This window comes from Rana temporaria, chromosome 1 (genome assembly GCF_905171775.1).
Source record: "Rana temporaria chromosome 1, aRanTem1.1, whole genome shotgun sequence".
Lineage (NCBI taxonomy): Eukaryota > Metazoa > Chordata > Amphibia > Anura > Ranidae > Rana > Rana temporaria.
In genome coordinates this window covers 87,576,828-87,592,248 of record NC_053489.1, presented here as the reverse complement: position 1 = coordinate 87,592,248, position 15,421 = coordinate 87,576,828, and the positions used below count along the sequence as shown (strand labels likewise).

At 42.7% G+C, this 15,421-nt stretch overlaps 1 protein-coding gene across 6 annotated transcripts in view; it reads left to right on the top strand.

Moving 5' to 3' along the window:
* MAST4 (microtubule associated serine/threonine kinase family member 4) overlaps positions 1–15,421 on the top strand; it is a 742,993-nt gene that overhangs the window by 690,360 nt on the left and 37,212 nt on the right. The window lies entirely within an intron of this gene.

Here is a 15,421-nt window from a genome sequence, read left to right as displayed (position 1 = left end):
AAAAATGTAATAAAATATTTCTTTCATTTTAGAGGTTTCCCAGGAGAAGGTGTGGTGGCTGGCTGCAAGGTTTTTAAACTATGTCAGTCTGTCTTAAGTCTGTCATTTTGTATACAATGCAAGAAGCCGAGCCTCTAAACCTTTAGCCCTTTATTCAGGCAGACTGTGATCAAATCTAGTTATTTGATAATGAAGGTTTCCTTGCACAGAACATACAGGGTAATTTTTGGCAAACACAGCTGCCTAGGCCTCTCATAATCAAACAGAACTAGTAGGATTTTTGCTTGTTGGATGGTCCAGAATACAGCAGAATGGTCCAGAAAAAAAAAATTGTCTCCAAACTGTGAAGTATGCTTTAAAGTAAGCAGCTTTGTCTGTTGAGTATTTATTTTACATTGCATTGCAGAATTATGCATGTTGTATAGTAATGATTAGCAGTTACAAATTGAGGCTCAAGCCTCAGATGCCCGCAAAAACACACATACAAACGCTCAAGAAAAAAAAGTCTGGAAAAATGTCAGGAAATATACCCTGCCCAAGTACAAAGGCATTGTTGGATCAACAACGAAATAATTCTGCTTTAGTTGCTATGGTTTAATTAAACAACGTTCATCTTTTTTATTTTTTTTGCTGTACAGATTTTGCTTAAAGCATAACTGTTTTAAATGAAAGCTTGGCAGTATCGTACCACGGTGCTTGTATTAATAAAGGAAAATTAGCAATTGTGGGTGCTAACGTAGCATACGAACATGTGATAGCAATAATCTGTTCTAATAGATTAGATGTACAAATGCAACGTTACCAAAAAAAGATGTCTCATGACGCAGGTGTGACATTTCCGCTGCGCAGATCTCGGGCCCCCTCATCTCGTTGGGCTGTGATAACTTGCAAAATTGTAATCACTGGTTAACTGGAGGTTTAACCTGCAGGCAGTGACCTCAATTGAAATGTTTTTTTTTTTGCAAAAAAGCACCTGTTAACAAATGTCTTGTTATCCAACAACTTCCGTGTAGCCGAGGTCTTACTGTTTTATATTGTCTCTCTAAAGTTTTGAACGGTGATCTCCCATAAGGGCCCATTCACACTTCAATGTGTGCGTTGAGCGCACAAAAATACATGTGTTGGCATGCTGTGTTGTGTTTTAACATGCTCTACCTTGTGCTGTAAATCTTTTTTCTTTCACTTCACAAATCTTATTTATAAAGGAAACTCTTTAATGGATGTTTTTGTACATTTATTCACATTGCAGTGCGCTTACATGCTTTTTTATGCAATATGTCACTTTGTGCGGTGTGTTCTACTTTTTCCAGCATCTGCGCAATGTGCTGGCGTGGACTGCTCCTAATGAAATACTTTGCTTTTACAATCTAAGAGCCCTGACATGCGTTGATAAGAGCATGTCATTGCCCTGTGCAGGGGGTGTGCCTAATCAGCCCGTGCGCACACAGATTCCCCCTGCTGATATTTGACCAAAGCTCCTAAAAAATTTGTAAAAAACAATAAAAAAAATAGAAATACAATTTTAATAAATACAAGAGTAAATTAATAAATTACTGGCACCGTCCACCGCCCTACTGGCACCGTCCACCGCCCTACTGGCACCGTCCTCTGCCCTACAAACACATCCACTCCTCTACTGGCATCATCCATTACCTTTATATATATATTTTTTAAAATATGTGGCTTTGACTTTCATGTCAGTCATTGTAGCAGGCCAGAATACAAGGACAAAAGGTGTTTTGTCTAACAAGATTGTAGCAAAAAAATATGCTGCAGCTATTTGGCGCAAAAAAATAAAAGCACTCTTTTTGAAGATTTTTATATCTCCTGAACAGGACTGTAGAATACAAAGAATCTGCTGCACCCATTGTCTCTACTCCCACTTGTCTCTTCTATGCTCCACTAATTTTAAGAAATGCTGTTATAGCAACTTCAGGTGCTCACTGTCAAAACAGATCAGAATTACATTTCTGTCATAGAAACCGCACAGGACACATCTGAAACGGGAACTTTCTTGCAGTCACCAATAACAGTTTTGCATTAATACAGTTTGTCTAGTAGTCAGGCATCCTCTTTCAGTTACTTATTTTTATGAAAGAAATGAAGTCCATATTAGTCAATTTTTGACTGAGACAGCAGTCTGGTGCCAGAAAATGTTAGGGGTCCCCATCAGAGTCCTCCTTCTAGCGGTGTCCCCATCAGAGGTCCCCCCTTCTAGCGTGGTCCCCATCAGAGGTCCCCCCTTCTAGCGTGGTCCCCATCAGAGTCCCCCCTTCTAGCGTGGTCCCCATCAGAGTCCCCCCTTCTAGCGTGGTCCCCATCAGAGTCCCCCCTTCTAGCGTGGTCCCCATCAGAGTCCCCCCTTCTAGCGTGGTCCCCATCAGAGTCCCCCCTTCTAGCGTGGTCCCCATCAGAGCCCCCCCTTCTAGCGTGGTCCCCATCAGAGTCCCCCCTTCTAGCGTGGTCCCCATCAGAGTCCCCCCTTCTAGCGTGGTCCCCATCAGAGTCCCCCCCCTTCTAGCAGCGTCCCCATCAGAGTCCCCCCCCTTCTAGCGGCGTCCCCATCAGGGTCCCCACCTTGTAGCGGCGTCCCCATCAGGGTCCCCCCCTTCTAGCCAGGTCCCCATCAGAGTCCCCCCCCTTCTAGCCAGGTCCCCATCAGAGTCCCCCCTTCTATCGGGGTCCCCATCAGAGTCTCCCCCCTTCTATCGGGGTCCCCATCAGAGTCCCCCCCTTCTAGCAGGGTCCCCATCAGAGTCTCCCCTTCTAGCGGGGTCCCCATCAGAGCCCCCCTTCTAGCGGGGTCCCCATCAGAGTCCCCCCCCTTCTAGCGGGGTCCCCATCAGAGTCCCCCCCCTTCTAGCGGGGTCCCCATCAGAGTCCCCCCCTTCTAGCGGGGTCCCCATCAGAGTCCCCCCTTATATCAGAATGAAGAAATGTCATCAGCACACCAAGGATTCCTCAGAAGGATCCAAAGCTTTATTTACACGGTACACATCAGGCAACGTTTCGGAGACACACAGGGCCCCTTCTTCAGGCGAGTAATGAGGACCATAGGCAGCATCTGCTGATCTCAATCTGTGCGCATTGATTATATGCTACTGACCCTAGCCACGGGCCGGATAAAATCTTGTAGTGGCCGTAGTTTGGAGACCCCTAGTTTTGGCCCAAGATGATCTAAGCAGTGATTGTTAGATCCAGAGATGCGTGTCTACAATATGATTAATATATGGCTATTTGATGAGATCAGCCTATGAATGGAAAGCATAGTGATTGATCAGCTCTTTGATCCTTCCCTTGTTTGAAAGACTGTGTATTCTGCAACCCAGCATGATGAACAGTCTAATCAAAAGTGATAAAAGCAAAAGTTGTGTTAGTGTAAATATTATGATGACTTAATAACCAGGTAACCTTCACGCTCCACACAGCCATCTATCTAATGATGAAAGGTAGCTAGGCACAGTTTGCTGACAACAGGCAGTACAAGGTGTTCTATCCAACAGCAATTCATCAGAATTACACTTTCAGTGATCTGACATCAGTAAATATGGTTTACTGTCTGTTACTCATTTGCATTTTACAAATTGTCTTCAACATACCACTGATAGCATTTATAGATTAAATATCAAAAGTTAATGAAAGGATCATTAAATTTAGATTTCTCATAAAGATTTGTTTCATAAATGGATGAATAACATAATTTATCAAAGCTAAAACAGTACAAACTACTACTACATCTTACGATATCTGATGACACCTAAATCTGACCAGCTTTCCTGATCTCTTCGTTTTTTGGCCTTCGCCACTACAAGGAATATATCTTCTATCCAGCTCAAAGGGAGTGTCAAGTTTTTGTACGTAATTTTTGTTCTGGTCAGGACTAAAAAAATATTTGTTTTTATTTTCTTTGTTAAACCCTGTTAACATGAAATATTTAATGTTTATATTTTGTAGCTTTAGCCAGCAGGTAGAGCTCTCTGCTGCTTTTCTTTTATATCTCCCTACAGCATGCTAAAAAAAACAGCCTGTTTACAGACCTCTGTAGCTTACACAGAAATATACATAACTTGCATAACAATAAGTCATAGGAGTAATCCATGCCATATTAGACTGCTCAGTCCAAAATTCCCATCGGACAGTTTGTGTCTGAAAGCAGGCAGTGTTTGTTTTGATATCTCGTTAGCGGCAATTCTACAATACAAACCCACAATGCTGGGAATCCTCAATCATATATTTGGGGCTCATTTTGTATGTGGTGTTATAGTTTGTAATCAGTAGGGAAGGTAGGGAAGGGGGAGGATGGGGGTGGTGGTTACTCTCTCCACCATGTTGTTCTGATAATGCAAAGCATTAACTGACTGGCACTCAGAACTGAACTGTTCAGAATGCAGCAGGACAGCCGCTCAGTACAGAACCCAGTGGTAGGTAGAGATTACTGGGGTAGCAATGTCTACTTCAGTAATTTGCAGCTTTATGGGGCATCGGCCAGGTATGGTATAAAACTCTTATTTTTAAGAGTATATATATTCTTTTTAAAGTACACTTTTGATTTAGAGCAAATCTGTCACAGTCTTGTTGATGATGTTTGAGTGTGAAAGTCGAAGCGCCACGCCAAGATTTTAGAGCCCAAAATTAGGCTTTATTCAGGCTGACCTCCAGTGTATACAATGCATATGGGCCAGCCGCTCAGCATTTACCCTGATGCAAGTGCAGATGTCTTCAATAGCTGGGTCTACTTCAATGATTTCCAGCTTCCAGGGGAATTGGCCAGGTATGGTATATACATAGTTATATTGGTCCAAGCCAGAGCAATGTAACGTTGTATAAAATATACCATACCTGGAATTTATCATTAAAGTGGCGGTCCACCCAAATTTTTTTCTTTAAAAGCCAGCAGCTACAAATACTGCAGCTGCTGACTTTTAATAAATGGACACTTACCTGTCCAGCGCACGCGCAATGTCGGCAGCCTAAGCCGAGCATTCGCTCGTCTCTCGGCTGCCCCCGCCACCATCCTCGGTGAGGGTATCAGGAAGTGAAGCGTTGCGGCTTCACTGCCCGATTCCCTACTGCGCATGCGCGAGTCACCCGGGACCAGTGTGTTTCCAAGAAGACAGCAGGGGGTGACGCGAAGGGGCGTGACTCCTGCAGGAGTCTATTCCTGGAAGTGGGTGCAAATACCTGTATTATACAGGTATCTGCACCTTCTCCCCCTGAAAGGTGCCAAACGTGACACTGGAGGGGGGGGGGGGGTTCTGAAAAGCAGAGGTTCCCTTTTTGTGTGGACCTCCGCTTTAAAAACATTTAGGGCCCATTTACACTGTTGCAGCTTTCTATTTTACCTGGGAACTTTTTCAATCTGATCAAGTTTCTCGTGAGAGTGGTAAAGGCTTACTGAAAAATACAAATTTCCATGCTCTCATTCTGGTTAAAGTGGTACTAAAGGTTCAGGGTTTTTAAAAATAAAAAAAATAAGAAACATATCATACTTGCCTCCACTGTGCAGTTCGTTTTGCACAGAGTGGCCCCGATCGTTCTCTTCTGGGATCCCATGGTGGCTGTCTCAGCTCCTCCCTGAAAGAGCTAACCCTCTCTGGGAAGCTCTCTTCCGAGGGGGTTGCCTTGTGGGCGCGCTCCCGCATGCATAGCTGCCAAGTATATGACTCGGCCCCGCCCCCCCGGGTGCCACGTCACTGTATTTGATTGACAGCAGCGGGAGCCAATAGCTGCGCTGCTATCAATCTATTCAATGAAGAGCCAATCAGCCATAGAGAGAATGATGCAGGATCGCGCCCACGGAGATTCGGGGCCCAGGTAAGTAAAATGAGGACTGGGGGGGGGGGGCAATGAGTACAAGGTGTTTTTTCACCTTAATGCATAGGATGCATTAAGGTAAAAAAAAATTAAGGTTTTTTAACCCCTTTAAGTAATCTTAAAGCGGCATTCCACCAACATATTTTTTACTTATTTTTTCAAAGAAAACTGTTTTGATGTTAATCTCATACTGTAATCACTATTTTTTAGTAAAACCGCTGCTGTAATTCTTTTTTTTTTTTTTTTATAAAACAAACTTTTGTTTTTTCTGTGTTGCGCGCTTTCATCTTGCTTGTTGAAGCTCTCTAGAATATTTTTCCGGCATAAGGTGCTGCTGGCTACCCAGCATGCACCTCCCGATCTCGCGAATGCGCATTAAACGCACATTGCAGCGCAGGAAACGTCTCTGGTTACCATCACAACAGGCAGAGACGCGTCATTTCGTTTTTTTGCCATCTCGCGATGCTGAGAGGCAGCGATACCCACTGACTCCTGGGAATCATGACACGCATCTCCCAGGAGCCAGTGCACCACAGAAAATTACTTGTATCGCTGTGGAGGGGAGAAACAGGAAGAGAGAAAGAAAGCCTTGGAAACAAGGTAAATTAGAAGGGATTTATTTGTTATTTTTTATAAATGCCCAATGCAGTCATTATGGACTGTTCAGAAGCTGATGAGAAGATTAAAAAGTGGGTGAAACTCCGCTTTAATATTTTCTTCAAGCAAAACAGCACTGCTTGTGTGTTGGTAGACCGCTACTAAATATAAAAAAATACATCCCATAAAATGTGATGCCATCTCTCACACAGCCGCTCATCTCAGCATCGTTGTCCCTAGCAGTTTTTATTCGTCACAAAATCATCTAGTATGGGCAGAAGAGGAGGAGTTTAGATCTGTAGGCAACAATAACGCTTGGCACCTCTGTCCTTGCTTAATAAACCATTTCATGACAAAGTGGTCATTTTTATTCTTTTATTGTCTGAATAGGACATGGAAATTTTCGCTGTGCTTACAAACTTCTGTCCAGTCTGCCCTTTTCTCTTCTGCCCTCCGCTGACGTAGTTGCGCTGCCTCTATCACAGCATGCTATCTCATGTTCAGAGATCACGCCAAGGTCAAGCCAGGTATTGTCTGGCAGGATTCATGTTTCTCAGCCATTTCCAACAGTCACATTCATTCTTGCTGCTCCTTCATGCCACTGGCAGCCTGTCCTGTCTGTCTCCCGTGACTCAGGATAATTATGTTTAACAGGCTGTCAACAGCCCCAATTCTTTTTGATGCAGACAGAAATTGCCATTATGTAACACTTCCATCTAATTTTTCCTTCTTTTGTTCATCTTGCGACGGAAATCCTAAATTACAGTTGGTGATAAAGATGCATTTCTATCATAAATGCTGCAATGGAGTAAAGCACTTATGTGTGTATTTGAAGATGATAATGCCCAAATTCTTTGTTCACAGAGTTATAAAAGCTGCTAAAATGGAATCTATCTTCTCTCCCCCCCCCCCCCTTGAAAGTTATTAAAAGCATAAATTAAGCCAATAAATGAATACTGTACATAGTTCATGTTTCAGTGTTGTATTCTTGTCCACAGTGACACCTACAGGCAGGTATATATTACTGCCATTCTAAAGTAGTATTAAACCAAAAAACAAAATTGTAATATATTGCAGCTTATCAATCGTATGTGGTGGCTGCATTAATTTTCCTATTTTAGGATATTCCCACTCTGTTTTCATCTTGTTATCTAAGCCAGTAACATGCCTTATGTATTAGAGCGCCCCCACTGTGGATGGAGCACAGAGCGGCAGATTCGGACAGCGGCATTGCCAGTCTGTGGGGAGGGGAGTGTTTAAAGCGGAGCTCCACCCTAAAGTGGAACTTCTGCTCATTGAGTTCCTTCCCCCCTCCGGTGGCACAATTGGCATATTGGGGGGGGGGGACAGGATACCTGTCTTTGACAGATATCCTTTCCCACTTCTGGCAGTCTGACCGCGGCAGTGACGTCACCGCGGGGCTCCGTCGTCCTCCCCTGGGAGGGGCCTTGCGCATACACAGTAGGGTTCCCGGCGTGAAGCCGAAAGGCCACACTGCCAGGTTCCCTTGCCCGCAATGGGGGCCAGGTTCCCTTGCCCCCAACAGCTGATGGAAACATCCGCTGCAGTGCCGACATCGAGGGACTGCAGGATAGGTAAGTGTCCATTTATTAAAAGCCAGCAGCTGCAGTATGTGTAGCTGCTGGCTTTTAATTTTTTTTCCCGGACCTCCGCTTTAATTTACTAGCAGATTTATATACACTAACAAATTGAAGGCAGACTCCAGCTAACGCTTTATAAGCAGTCACAGCAGTTTTTATTTTCCTCTTGAGATAAAGGTTTTACATAAATAAAACTGATCATTGTGTAAGCACCCCTGCACCCCTACATCTGCAAGAGAGCTTGTTCTCAATTTATTGGCCATATCGCCAGATGAAAATATAAGCAAGAATGCCAAAAAGAAAACTAATGCAGCCACCATATCTAAGAATTGGTAAGCTGCAATATAAGAAATGTTTGTGGGTTTAATACCACTAAAGTATAAGTTCACATTAGTGCTGCTGCTGCCTGATGCATTTTTTGATGCTTTATTGTAGTGCATTTTCTTGCATTTTTGATACATCTTTTTATAGTAGACTGGATGCTATAAGCAAACCTATGCCCACATGCACTAAAACGCATGTGCATGCATTATACATGTTCTCCCATTGAAGTTTATGGGGTAAATAATGCACTGAAAAAGCACCTGCACCTGTTTACAAAACAAGCTGCAGCTGTGCTGCATTGATGTGAATGGAAGCCATAGAGAATGATGTAATCTCCATTGTTGTGCATGGGCTTAGAGTGAGCATGTCAAGAGAAAAATAAGGGTGCTGCAAACTTGTTTCTCAAGCGGAAAGATTCTGGGCTGTGGCTGTCCTTTTTGTTCTTGCGCCATCCTAACTTGGAGCAAGTATTAAGCCGGTGTCTTGACCTGCTTGCTTGTTTGGGGTCAGTGCCAATATAGTGAGGCAAGGATGAGGATGGCAACTCTGGAAATTGCACCTCTAAAATTAACTTGGTAATGGCAGCTTCAATAGTTCTATCCTGATATGTTTCCATCATCAAGACGGAACAAAATCATCAAGAAAACCAAAAAAAAACTTGGGCATACAATAGTTCACACTTAATACTATATAATTAATAATACATTTTGCTTAGCGCAGGACTTGACAAATTTGCTTTGAATCTGGGAACCAACTAAAAAAGTTAGTAACCAGTTTTTTAAATCAGCTGCCCAGTACCCGGAACTGCATGTCCGGGGCATCGGGCAATAGGAATTGTTCACGCCTGGTGCCAAACCAAAAATTACTTAAAAAAAAAAAAACTTTTTTAAATTGCTATAGAATTTTACAAATAAGTAATTTCTCTCCTTCTCTGTTGTGCGCTGATAAGGCTGCACTGATGGGCAATAATGAGGCGGCCCTGAGAGCAGGCACTGATGAGGAGGCACTGATTGGCGGTACTGATGAGGAGGCACTGATAGGTGGCATTGATGAACACTAATAGGCAGCATTGATGAGGAGGTACTGATGGGCACCAATAGGTGGCACGGATTATCAGTGCCCTGATTATCTGTGCACATGTCCCCTTTTTCTCCCCGTCAGTAAGGAAAGAGTGCCAGATCAAGCCTGCAATTGCAACACTAGTACCCTGCTGTCAAACTGGGAAGGAGATGTCAGAGGTGGGTGAGCAGTGAGGGCAAGCAAGGGAAGCCTTTAGTCAGAATGGCAGGCATGGTGAACTCATCACAGAAAAAAATAACAGAAAATAACAGAAAAAAATCAATGTGCATAACTATTCACCCCCCTAATGTCAATACTGTGTAGAGCCACCTTTTGCAGCTATCACAGCTCCAAGTCGCTTTGAATAAGTCTCTCTGAGCTTGCCACATCTTGCCACATCTTACCACTTTGCCCATTCCTCCTTGTAAAACTGCTCCAGCTCCTTCAAGTTGGATGGTTTGCGCTTGTGAACAGCAATCTTTAAGTCTGACCACAGATTTTCTATTGGATTGAGGTCTGGGCTTTGACTAGGCCATTTCAACACATTTACATGTTTCCCCTTAAACCACTAAAGTGTTGCTTTAGCAGTGTGTTTGGGGTCATTGTCCTGCTGGAAGGTGAACCTCCGTCCTAGCCTCAAATCACACACAGAGTGATCCAGGTTTTGCTAGAGAATATCCCTGTATTTAGCACCATTTATCTTTTCCTCAACTTTGACTAGTTTGCCAGTCCCGACTGCTGAAAAACATCCCCACAGCATGATACTGCCACCACCATGTTTCACGGTGGGGATGGTGTTCTTTGGGTGATGTGATGTATTTTTTTTTTTTTTTTTAATTCTTTATTTATCTTTTCTTATCTTTTTTTCACATCAAACAAAAAAGAAGAAAAACATAATACAGCTATTTTGTCATATTTTCCATCTGTAACATCCGTTAATCAACTCACATTAAATATTTACGATTTCTACAACCTACACCATGTCAGCCCAATCTCTCATTGATTACATTACTATCCTTTGTAGGTCAATACTTCCTTGAGTTACCTTCTTCTATAGGTTTAATCAGAATAATTTCCATCTTTCCTCACCCCCTTCCCCCCCCTCTAGCAAAAACAAAAATAGGGGAAAAAAAAAAAAAAAAACCTAATTTCTCTCTCTCTCTCTCTCCCCCCCCTCCCTAGGGATTCCGATCTCTATACTCCGAATATGGAGTCCAAGTCCTCCGATATTCCTCCTCTCGTTCTCGGATTCCCATCGTTAGATTTTCCATCAACTGAATCTCATTTATTCTGCTAAGCCATTGTGACCTTGTTGGTAGAGCTGTACTCTTCCATAATATTGGTATACAGGCCTTCGCCGCTGTTAACAGATGTCTTAGCAAAGATTGCTTATATTTTTCCAGAGACATTGGTATATCAAATAATAGATATGCTGCCGGTCTGTCTCCCAGATTCACCCCGGTGATTTCTCGAGTGATGTCCGAGACCATATTCCAAAACTCTTTTAGTTTTTGACAGCTCCAAAACATGTGTATCATGGTGCCCTCCTCTTTCTGACATCTCCAGCAGATTTTTGATGTACTTGGGAAGATCCGATTTAATATCATTGGTGTTCTGTACCACCTAGTCAGAACTTTATATCCTCCCTCCTGATATCTGGATGCCATTGACGCTTTGTGTGTAAATGAAAAGATCTTATTTTTCTGTGTTTCTGAAAACTTTATGTCCAGGTCCCTCTCCCACGCCTTTATGAAGACTAGTTCTTGAGGTGCATTTGCTTCGTTAATTAAATTATACATATACGATAACATATGTCTCATTGGTTCCCTTTTTAAGCATATTTCCTCAAATTTCGATGGTGCGCCTATATCTTCCATTCGTATTTTTAGAGATCCTATGTACGTTCTCAGCTGATTGCGTCTCCATAAATCTATGTCCTCACCATAGACCTGCTCCATCTCCTTATTTTGCATCACATGATTGTCTATCATAAAATGTGTCAGTCTGCTGATGCCTTTCCGTCTCAAATTGTTAAATCGCCGGTCTTTCAGACCTGGCTCAAAGCTCGGGTTACCCAGAATAGGTGTCATAGGGCCGATCTGTTTCAGCAGCTCTATTTTTTTACACATCTTTCTGACAACGCTAAGTGTCGCGTTTATTGTTGGGTGTTTTTTTGCAGACTGAGGTATTTTTCTTTCTGCTAGCCACGCCAGTCCTTCTAACGGGATATTACTCGTCTCGCGTTCCATGTTTACCCATGGTTTGTCTGCCTGCTGTGTGCACCAGTCCACTACACGTACTAAATGCGAGGCCTCGTAATAACCCATTGGGTCTGGGAGTCCAACTCCTCCTCTTTCCTTCGATAAGGTCAGTATGTTTCTTCGTACTCTAGCGGGTTTGCCTGCCCATATGAACTTCATAATTCTAGTTCTCATATCTGTCAGAAAACCGGTCGGTATTTTTATCGGTAAGGTTTGAAATAAATAGAGTATTCTTGGCATCACATTCATTTTAACTATGTTGATTCTGCCGAACCACGAGAAGGTTTCTTTATCCCATTTTTGTAGATCGAGTTTTATTTGTTTTATCAATGGGACGAAGTTTAATTCAAGAATTCTGCTTAATTTTTTAGGTATCTTAGTCCCCAGATATTCTACGTGGGAGTCTGTCCATCTTAAAGAGAAATTAGCTATCAGTTGCTGCTGTTTCCGACTGTCTACCTCCACTCCCATAGCCTCCGACTTATTATAGTTCACTTTGAAATTTGATATTTCCCCATATCTTTTTATTTCTGCAAATAAACATGGTAGCGATGTTGTTGGGGAAGTTATTGTGAACAATAGATCATCGGCATATGCTGCCACTTTATACTCGTCCCCCTTATCTTGAATACCCCTTATATCTGTGCTCGCTCTGACTGTTCTCAAGAATGGTTCCAGGGAAAGGATAAATATAATAGGGGAGAGGGTACATCCCTGTCGAGTTCCATTCTGGATGGGGAAAGAGTCAGATTTTATCCCATTTATCTTTACTCTTGCTGTCGGGCAAGAATAAAGACTTGTAATCCAGTTCTGTAACCCCCTCCCTAGTCCTATGTGTTGTAGTACAGCTTTTAAAAACCCCCATTCCACCCTATCAAAGGCTTTTTCCGCATCTGCGGAGACCAATATTAACGGCAGTTTTCGTTGCTGAGATAGATGTATTGTACTTAAGACTCTTTGAGTATTTTCTCGACCTTCTCGGCCAGGAGTGAACCCTACCTGGTCTGCATGTATCAACATAGGAATGTGTGTCAATAGTCTATCGGCCAATATCCTCGCAAAGATTTTTAGATCTACGTTTAGTAAGGATATTGGGCGATAGCTCGCACATTGAGCAGGGTCCTTCCCCTCCTTCGGAATTACTGTTATTTCAGCCATTAAAGTTTCTGCCAACATCTTCTGTCCCTGTCGTATCGAGTTAAACGCCGCAACAAATTTAGGCGCTAATTTTTCTGAAAAGATTTTATAATAACGTAGTGTGTACCCATCGGGGCCTGGGGCCTTACCCGGTTTTAGTGATCTAAGGGCACCGCAAAACTCTTCTACTGTAATAGGGCTGTCTATTTTCTCTGCATCTTCAGTCGATATCCTCGGCATCCCTGAGGCCCTTAAATATTCTTTTATCCTTTCTTCTCTGTCGTGCATTTTTGCCCTCGGTGACTGTCTCTCTAATTGATACAAATTTGAGTAATAGTCTCTAAATGTTTCTGCTATTTGCTGCGTAGAGCTAACCGTCACATCTCCTTGAGCCTTAATTTTTTCAATCTGATTCCGGGTTCTCGTTTCCCTGAGTGCGTTATGATGTGATGTATTGGCTTTGCGCCAGACATAGCGTTTTCTTTGATGGCCAAAAAGTTAAATTTTAGTCTCATCAGACCAGAGCACCTTCCTCCATACATTTTAGGAGTGTCCCACATGGCTTTTTGCTGAAAGTAATGGCTTTCTTCTGTCCACTCTGCCATAAAGCCCAACTGTATGGGGAGCGTACAGCTTGTAGTCGTATGTACAGATACTCCAGTCTCTGCTGTGGAACTCTGCAGCTCCTCCGGCCATCTCTTGGCAGGTTTGATATTGTGCCATGTTCTTTCCATTTGGTTATGATAGATTTGATGGTGCTTCTAGGGATCATCAAAGATTTGGATATTTTTTTTATAACCTAACCCTGACTTGTACTTCTTAACAACATTGTCCCTTACTTGTTTGGAGAGTTCCACAGCAGAGTTTGGTTAGTGGTGCCTCTTGCTTTTGCAGCCTCTGGTGCCCTTCAAAAAGGTGTGTATATGTAATGAGAGATCATGTGACACTTGGATTGCACACAGGTAGTCATCATTTCACTAATTATGAGGTAATTATGAGGTAATTGGTTGCACCAGAGCTTTTTATGGGCTTCATAACAAAGGGGGTGAATACATACGCACATGCCAATTATCAATTTTTTATTTCGAAAAATCGTTTATGTATAAATTTTTGCTAATTTTACTTTGCCAACTATTGTATTCTGATCCTTAACATATAATTCAGATTTAAAAAAACATTGAACTAAAGGCTGTAATGTAACAAAATGGGTAAAAAGCCGGGGGGGGGGGGGGGGGTGAATACTTTTACAGGGCACTGTACAAACATACATATTTTTATGACTGACTGGTTTTGAGGATATTCCTTAGATAAGCAATCAAAGACCAGATTTTAATAATCTGACCCCTAGGAGTAACTATTACAGGCCACATAGCAGAATGTGATATCCCCTGGGGACCTGTGTCTACATAACCTGGCAACATCAAATGTAACCATGCTTTAACCACTTGCTGACCACCCCACGTATATGTACAGCGGAGCGGTGGCTCCTACAGTGCAGAATCATGTACGCGTACGTGATTCTGCACTTCCAGATCTGCAGTGCGCACACGTGCCGCAAGCGACCAGCTCCCGATGTGATTGGACAAAGCGGGGAACCCAATCAGTGGGTCTGGTGGACCCGATGTTCACCGGGACCAGCCAATCGTTTCTGACAGAAGCATGTAAACAAGGCAGATCGCTGTTCTGTGGCAAGGGAAGACTAAGATCCTGTGATTCTGCTAAGCAGGAACATAGATCTTTGTCTTCCTACAGTACAAACACCCCCCACAGTTAAGCACTCCCTAGGGACATTATTAACCCTTTGATCGCCCCTGATGCTAACCCCAGTGCCATTACTAGTACACAAAAAACTCCATAAAAATATGCCATGTTTTATAGGCGCTATAACTTTTGCACAAATCAATTAATATACGCTTATTTGGATTTTTTTTACCAAAACCACGTAGTGGAATACATATTGGCCTAAACTGATGAAGAAATTCTGATTTATTTTTTTATTATTGGATATGTTTTATAGAAGAAAGTAAATTTTTTTATTTTTTGTTTATAGCGCAAACAAAACGCAGAGGAAACCACATACCACTAAGAGAAAGCTCTATTTGTTGGGGAAAAAAGGACATACATTTTATTTTTGTACAGCTATGCGTTACCACGCAATTGTCAGTTAAAATAACGCAGTGCTGTATCGCAAAAAATGGCCTGGTCATGGAGGGAGGGTAAACCTTCCAGAGCTGAAGTGGTTAAATCATCTTAGCATAATTGATAACTTAATGACGGTCAGGTAGGAGAGCAATTAGCATAGTCAGTACATTACAAGGGACGGTTGCTGTGAATATAAGTTGCCAGAAAAGAGGGTACAACAATGCAAGAAATTAACTTATAGACTTAGGGGCAGATCCACAAAGCAAGTACGCCGGCGTATCTACGGATACGCCGGCGCACTTTCAAATTTATTGCGTCGTATCTTTGTTTTGAATCCTCAAAACAAGATACGACGGCATCTGGGTTAGATCTGACAGGCGTACGTCTTCGTACGCCTTCGGATCTAAGATACAATTCTTCGGCGTCCGCTGGGTGGCGTTCCCGTCGTTTTCCGCGTCGAGTATGCAAATTGGCTATTTCCGACGA